This window comes from Centruroides sculpturatus, unplaced genomic scaffold (genome assembly GCF_000671375.1).
Source record: "Centruroides sculpturatus isolate CEXI.00-Female unplaced genomic scaffold, Cexi_2.0 scaffold1277, whole genome shotgun sequence".
NCBI lineage: Eukaryota > Metazoa > Arthropoda > Arachnida > Scorpiones > Buthidae > Centruroides > Centruroides sculpturatus.
In genome coordinates, this window is record NW_019385430.1 from 145,551 (window position 1) to 153,577 (window position 8,027).

Genomic DNA, 8,027 nt, shown 5'->3' on the forward strand with positions numbered 1-8,027 from the left:
AGAAATTTTTGAAAATATTCCATTCATCTGGTCAGGCAGGAAGAATGGACTGATTAGTAGGTCATTGATCACACTTATCCAAACATTACATTGAAATTTGTGTTGAAAGTTTTTGTCTGATATCATGTGGAATATTTTTGGCCCATACATGGCGGTAATGGTAAATTAACTTCATCTTGTGGAAGTTGCTTTGTTTTCCATGAAATAATTGTTTCTTTCTATTGTATTTAAATATCACTTTAAAAATTTGACTAATTTTCAGTATTCAATTGGAATTAATTCTTGAATTCTGCTGTGTAATTTATATGCATATGTTTCATCAGCATTAAGTAATTCTTCAAAAAGTGTTTTGTGACATTTGCAGTTGAGATGAAGTATATCAAATATTTTCTGCAGGGATATTATCAAAAAAGTTTTTTCTCTTCAGGCATTTCCATTGTCCCAGGACTGCATGAGCACCATGATATTCACTCAAGTCAAAACAAACCAAAATTGCATAATTGCAAATGGGTATTAATAAATGTGGCAATCTGGTACTCCCAAGAAATCCACATTGATACTCTCATATAGCAGTGTGAACATTTCCCCCCACATAATTGTATAAAAAAATGCTTATCAATACTCAACTTAAGGGTCAGTTTCTTATATTGTTTGGCCAGTGTAGCCATCGGTTACTTATATAACTAACTAACTGGATAAATATATTACGAATAAAACACACCTTTAATAATCCAGCAAATAAAAATTAAGTTATGTAAGGCAAGGGCTAAGTTTGATTTCCTTATCAATACTCTTCATTTAATACAGTGTTTTTTCAACCTTTTTTGTCTCACAGCACTTGAACCTATAATTAAATTTTTACGGTGCACTTAAATTAGAATGATAAAAAAAAAAAATAGTAAAAAGATTATATTTTTCATAATTNCACTTACGCTGCAACAGGTTGGTAAAACCCGATCTCTGATCTTCAAATGGCTTAGGAGGGCAAATTGAGTGGGGAGTACATTGGTAAGTTGTCAGGTACAACGATAGACGACAGGTTAAACAAAATAACAAAACGTTTATTGAATAGCTAAGCTAGGATACATAAGGCGATAACAATATTAAGGTTAAATGCGGTTAAATATAAGTAAACTACACAAAGGGCCACTCTTTACAGCTCTAACTGCTCTTACAGCTCTAACTGCGAGAGAGAGAGTTCACAAAGGGCCACTCTTTACAGCTCTAACTGCTCTTACAGCTCTAACTGCGAGAGAGAGAGTTCACAAAGCTCTAAAATGCAAATACTTCTATGAGGATATGACTAATATGTGTTCGTTGAATGGGCCATATGAATCATAGTCAGCACATGAACTGTAGAATGGCGATGGAAGTTCAAAGTTGCTGTCTGTCATATGATAATGTCCTTTCAGTCGCAATGTCCGGTGTATGGAGACAAGATGCACACCTTAATAAGTATAACTTCCTTTGGTCACTCGGAGCTTCTGGGGGCTCGAGCTTTTATACGTTCTTTGTGGGAAAGGAGTCACATGATTGACTTCTGTTGACACTAACGGTGCATTCCGATCAACTAAGTGTCAACTTTCCCACCTAATTGTGAAAACAATTGGTGACCTCCGATATAATTCTCACCAAGAATATTTTTTCATTGAAGTTGTTTACAAAGGGTTTTTTTCCCCGACATCTGCGTAAAAATCACGGATCTCACAAAATTATAAAATTCTTGAAAATCTAGTTTTAATTATTATCATTACCAAAGGATTTTATTTCTATTTATTTTTTATAAAAATGATATTGGATTTGTTCAAAATCAATAGAAAAACATGATATATATATATACATAGGCTATCATGAGAATTTTACATGTTTTATTTAATTTAGAATGTCATCTTAGTAATTAGCAATTACTCTTTCTCAATAGCCTACAAGCTTGTAAATGTCTTTCATATTAAAGGAATTGTTTTATTACACTTTGATTTCATTGTGAAATTTCCTTAAAAAAAAAAAAAAATTAAAATTGTTCGTGGAAAAGAATGCATGGAATTTTGAGAAATCAAGGTTCTGTGAACATGAGCATGTTATGATCTTGTCTAATTACAGCAGATTATTTTGTGTCCTTGTTATTGTGTGTCTTCTTGCTTGTATTTTCCCATGCTAAGCTACAATGCTAAGTATTTTCTTATGCTTAATTAGTCCAGTTGTTCATAGTAACACAAATTACTAACTTATCAAAATATGAAATTATCAGTTGAGCTACTAAATCAATTTTCATCTCATTTAGTAGCTCAGTAAAAGTTAGATAATATCTCCTGCAGTTCCACTAACAATAAATTCAGGGCATACAGAAGGTGAAATGTCCAAAAGATGTTCTATCTATCTATATTTGGTTTATTGCATCTGACATTGCCTTCCGACCTCCAGGAACCCCTTCATCTCTTTCTATCCATACACCATTCCTCTTTAATTCCATTTTCACTACATGCTAACTTTACTCCGTTGTACCAAGTTCACTTGGGTCTTCTTCTCTTTTTCTTTTTTGTGGAATGTATTCCATTGACATTTTCAGCTAATCTGTTCGAATTTTCAAATTCAAATGGATTAGCCAAACAAATTTCATATTGCAAGAGTAATTTCAGGTAATAAAAACTTTACAAAGGTAATATATTTAAATTACCTGGTCCTCTAGGTTGGGGGTTTGGATGATAGACCTGCACCCTATCTTCTGTAAAAATAATCACACCACAACAGAAAGCTCCAGGAAAAAAGATGTTCTGTGATCTTTTTTTATACACAAGCCACTTTTTATTTTTTGTAATCCTGTTTAAAAGACATCTTGACAGTATGAAGCACATGCAGTATAGAAAAATGGCATGTTCTTTTGTGTTAACTGATGTAAAATCCAAATATTCAATTTAGGCACAATCTACTTTTATAGATTTCTGACAACAGATAATTAATGGGCAGAAAGATGTCAATTCCTTGATTGTTTTTGACTGTTTTGATTGAAATTACTCTTATCATTGATAAGATTATTTTTTTTTACTTTGTCCTTATAAGTTTTGCATAGTTTAAATGTACATTTATGGGCAATGACATTACTTTTGTATTCATATAGCTTATTGCACAAATTTTATTCTTTTGTGTTGTCATTTTGATCATGGCTTGTTCTGACTTGGTTTGAAATGAAACTTGTTCTGACTACATTGATGGTATATCATTATACAATAGAACTTTATACACAAGTTTATTTTTCTTGTTCACATAAAATTGCTGCACATTTTCTAATCATACAAATGAGTGGGTAGAATTTTTTTGCATAATTTTAATAGAAAGAATTGATCATTTTAAGAAAATACATTATGAAGATTTATTGTTAATAATAGAATAAAAAGTTAAATTTAATTTGTAGGAACTTTTAGAAATATTGCCTTAATTAAATACAGGCATGGAGATTACATGATAACTGATTTAAATTAAAATATATTTTTATTGCATTTTTTTATTTATCANATATAAAATATGGAAAGTATCAAAATACATCACATCAAAATATCTGCAAATTACATTATTGGTTATGAATTGCTAAGTTAACTGTGAAATAAATATTTAATAATTTGACTTTTTATGCTTTAATCAAAGATATAGTTGATAGAACTATCTTCATGTATTAATCTTATGCAATTACCTACATATGAGATAGTTGTTAATGTGTACTGTATTATATGGACTGTTAATATATAAATGTACCATTTCAGTGGGGATTTGTGTATCATAATTTCTATAGCTTGTTTGATGATTAATAAATTGCTTATAAATATAACTATAATTAATAGTAATACAGTCAAACTTGGTTGTAACAAACACTAGGGGACTGACAAGATTTCCTCATTATAACCATTAAGAGCAGTGATGTAACTGTGGAAAGAACGGACAGCTGCTACAGGTGCAAATTTGTAGGGGACACCCATGATTAGTGAAATCTATCTTTTAACTTTTAATCTTAAATAAGTTGATAGATTTAAAAAACAAAAAAACTTATGTAACTACATTATACTGTATTTTTATTACCATAAATTTCTGCAGATAATACAAGTTATAAATTTTCATCAAAGTTTTATAGTTTTAACATATATCTGTCCTATAAGACAACCCCCAAACTATCAATGGCCTATGAATTTAGTTTAGATCAGCAATCATAATCTGGATAATAATACTGTATAGCATATATGGAATTATGTTCTATTCGTAATTTTCGAATGAACAAATTTTATTTTCTTGCATCCGGCAGCACTGCCTTGCGATTGTTGCAAACATTTGCACTGATTCAGGCATTCGGGTAATGACCTTGACTATTCACAGAAACGTCGTATGGGCTATTCTATTTTGTGGACATACTCTACTCTCTACTAGTAAATAATTACAGTTTGTCCATTTTTTCCTCAGTAGCTCAATAAACATAACTTTTAATATTTATTTTGTTCTCATATTGTTTTTGTTGTTACATAACTCATATAGCATATCTAAATAATATGATAGCTTTTTCGATAAGTTGTAGTAATTTTCAAGATCAGTTGCAGTTGGTGGTTGCATGCATAAAGGAAAAGCCTCCTTCATTATCGTTACGTTTTTGCCTATAAAATCATATGCTGATCACAAACTCACATGTACCTGTAACAAGTTTCGTTGTAGGTTGTGTCATGTGTTCAAACAGTTTGTACTATAACTGTAATCAGCGTAAAATTTGTAAAGTGTAGGCATAATGGCATAATCATGGAACCAATGAAAAGAAGGAAAGATGAAGAGGCTTCAAGTTAAAAGTCATAAACAGGCTAAAGAATCAAAAAACTGTGCTGCAGCAAGGGCTTTCTATATAACAGAGAAGATGGTAAGAGATTGGAGAAAGAATGAAGATGCTATTAAAAAAATGCTAATGAAAAAATGTTCTATGATGAGAGGAATAGCTTACTGACCAGATTTAGAAAATAATGTTGCAGAATGAGTACAAGAACAGAGGCAGAATTGCTGTTATGTTGTTACAAGAAACATGATTAGGGCTTATGCATTGAAGTGGGCATGGGCCAATTCAGAACAAAGAATTTAAAGCAACAGTAAGTTGGTGCAATTGTTTCATGAACAGAAAAATCTGTTAATATGACAGAAAACAAAAATTGTGCAGAAATTACCACAAGATCTTGACCATAAAGTTACGAGTTTTCAAAGTTTGTTACTGGTATGACGCAAAAATACAACTTTCCATTATCTAATATTGGAAATATGGATGAAACACGAATGAACTTTGACTTAATAAACAGTAGAACTGTGGAAACAAAAGGCGTAAAAATTGTTCAAGTCAGAAGTACAGGCCATGAAAAAACCAAGTTACCGCAGTATAATAGTATTAACATGCATGGCAGATGGAACAAAGTTAAAACCCATGGTCATTTTCAAGAGGAAGACTACTACTACTAAAATAAAATTTACCACCAGGCATTTTTGTACATTTTCATGAAAAGGGGTGGATGGATGAGAATGGTGTAAAATTGTGGATTTAGCACAGGCGACCAAGTGCTCTACGAAATCAACACAGTTTGTTGGTGTGGGATATGTTTTGCAGTCATATAACTGAGAACACTAAAAATCACTTAGCACTGAACAATACTAAAATTGCTGTTATACCGGGTGGTTTAACTTTGATGCTAAACCTTTAGATGTCTCTCTGATTAAACCATTCAAAGATCACATGCGTGAACAATGGAATAACTGGATGATGAGTGGTGAAAAGTCATATACAAAAGGTGGAGATTTGTGGGCTGATTCATAAAATCACACAGTACTTGATGTGCTGTGTGATTTAATGATCAAATCATGAGAAAAAACGAAAGTGGAAACAGTGATCAAATCCTTCAAAAAGTGTGGGATTTCTAATGCTATGGATGGCACTGAGAACGATTTGTTATGGTATACTGATGACGAAGTGGAAATTGACTCTCTAGGTATAGAATGGGACTCATATGACAAGCTTCTCAACAACAAAAGTGAGGATGTACTTGAGGAGCTATTTGCCTTAGATGATGATTGTGAGGATTTTGCAGGATTTTAAATACATTGGTCAGTGATTCGTTTTATTTTATAATGGTTTTAATTTATATAAATTTCATTCTAATTTTTTTTGTATCTGTCCTATAAGACAACTCCGAATTTTGGGGGCCATTTTTATGATTCAACTATCGTCTTATCTATGGAAATATACAGTAATTGTTATATAAGCTACAATGTAATAATAAACAATTTATTTTTTTGTAATTAAAGATAATACTAATTAATAATATGCTTGATTTCAGTTAATCTTTTTATCTACAAATCATAAAATTGAAGGGTTCATTTCTAACTACTATATATGGCAATTTTACGGTTGTAGTGTTGATTAGGTAAATTGTCAGAGCAGAGCTGGAAGCTAGTTAGCAAAGAGAGGAACAGTCTCCAAAAAGAATGTTAAATGGTAAATAGCCTGTAATCCATGCAAATCATGAAATTAATTATTCATTGGTCATAAAACTAAGTATTCTTTTAGTTTTATTTTTTCCAAGAATTTGATACCACATTTCTTATTACTTGAACAATTAAGAATGTTTGTTAGCATGGTTACTGAAAATTTGCTTGATATATCTATGAATTATGCTCATTATAACTGAGAAAATGTAAAGAAATACATGTAAATTAAAATTATTGTGGCATTTTGCTCATTAAATCCATGTTCCTTATAACCAGCTTTGACTGTATTTATTCAAAGCCATTATAGTTATTATTATAATAGCCTTTGTGTGGGTGTGTGTGTATATTATATTCATTATAATCCCTGCTGTTTTTGTCTAATCCAGATGAAATTTTGTTTAGATGCTCTTTGTTTTAACAGAAAGTATAGTCTATTTAATTTGAAATATATATAAAATTGGCTTTATGCACAAGATGACAATAGATTCAGCTCAGTGACAGTACTTACATTGCAATGGCATCAGAAATGATGTCAGTTATCTTAATAATAGCTGCATTATGTCACTTCTACAACAGTATTTTTTAAAAAAACTTTCTATAATGATCATGTGACATTCTATTCTTGATGTTCTGCTTTCTGGTAGAAAGTAATCTGTCAAGTAGTAGTCAACAGACTATTTTTAAAAAATCTAATTTTTTTTTATTGAAATATTTTTATAATTTAAAATTAAATAGATAGATGTCTTTCAGTGCCATTTGATATGAGGCATTCATTGTTAGTCTAATAATATAGAACTATTAGAAAATGATATTTAATTTTAAAGGTATTTTTATTGAAAATGGTTTGCTTTGTGATTATATTGTCATAGAAGGATTCAATAGTTAAATATTTTTGTGAAATTAACTTAATAGTTACAATGTGGACAGTCTGATAGTCTGTAAAATTAATACAATTGCAGTAATCCAACATATATGGTACTGTACTGTAACAGCATTGGATTGAGAAGATTGTCTGAATATTGAAAGTAAGATGAATTCAATGGTTTAATCACTGGTAAATAAAATTGTTTATTTGCATGATCATGATACATTGTATTAAGCAAAAACATATAGAAAATAAACAAGTAAGAAAGGAGAACAGTCAAATTGAACAGTCTAAAATTGACAAAGCAAACAATCTTTAATATAATGTTCCAGCTTGGGCTCAATGTCATGCCATATTTAGTGGGAAGGTATTCACATTTAGTGATGACTGGAGTTTGAACTAGTGGGAAGATTGTTTATCTTAGCCAGTAATATCTGAGAGTCAAGTAATGTCAGATTACTGGAAATGCCAAACTAGCAAATGGCTGAATTACTGAGATTGTGCTATACGAATATATTGAGGTAAAACCATAACACTGTTTTATGTAAAAGCAATTCATTAAATAATTGTTAATATTAGAAAAATTGCTAATGATGCCAAAAATGCTAATGAATTTTGTTTGGAAATTATGGAAAAAATTTGAAACTTAAACAAAAAAAAAAAAAAAAAA

The 8,027-nt window shown here is 30.6% G+C and overlaps 1 protein-coding gene across 1 annotated transcript in view; it reads left to right on the forward strand.

The window, feature by feature from the left end:
* LOC111638909 (ankyrin repeat domain-containing protein 13D-like) overlaps positions 1–8,027 on the forward strand; it is a 53,245-nt gene that overhangs the window by 35,017 nt on the left and 10,201 nt on the right. The gene's annotated exons all lie outside the window — the stretch shown is intronic.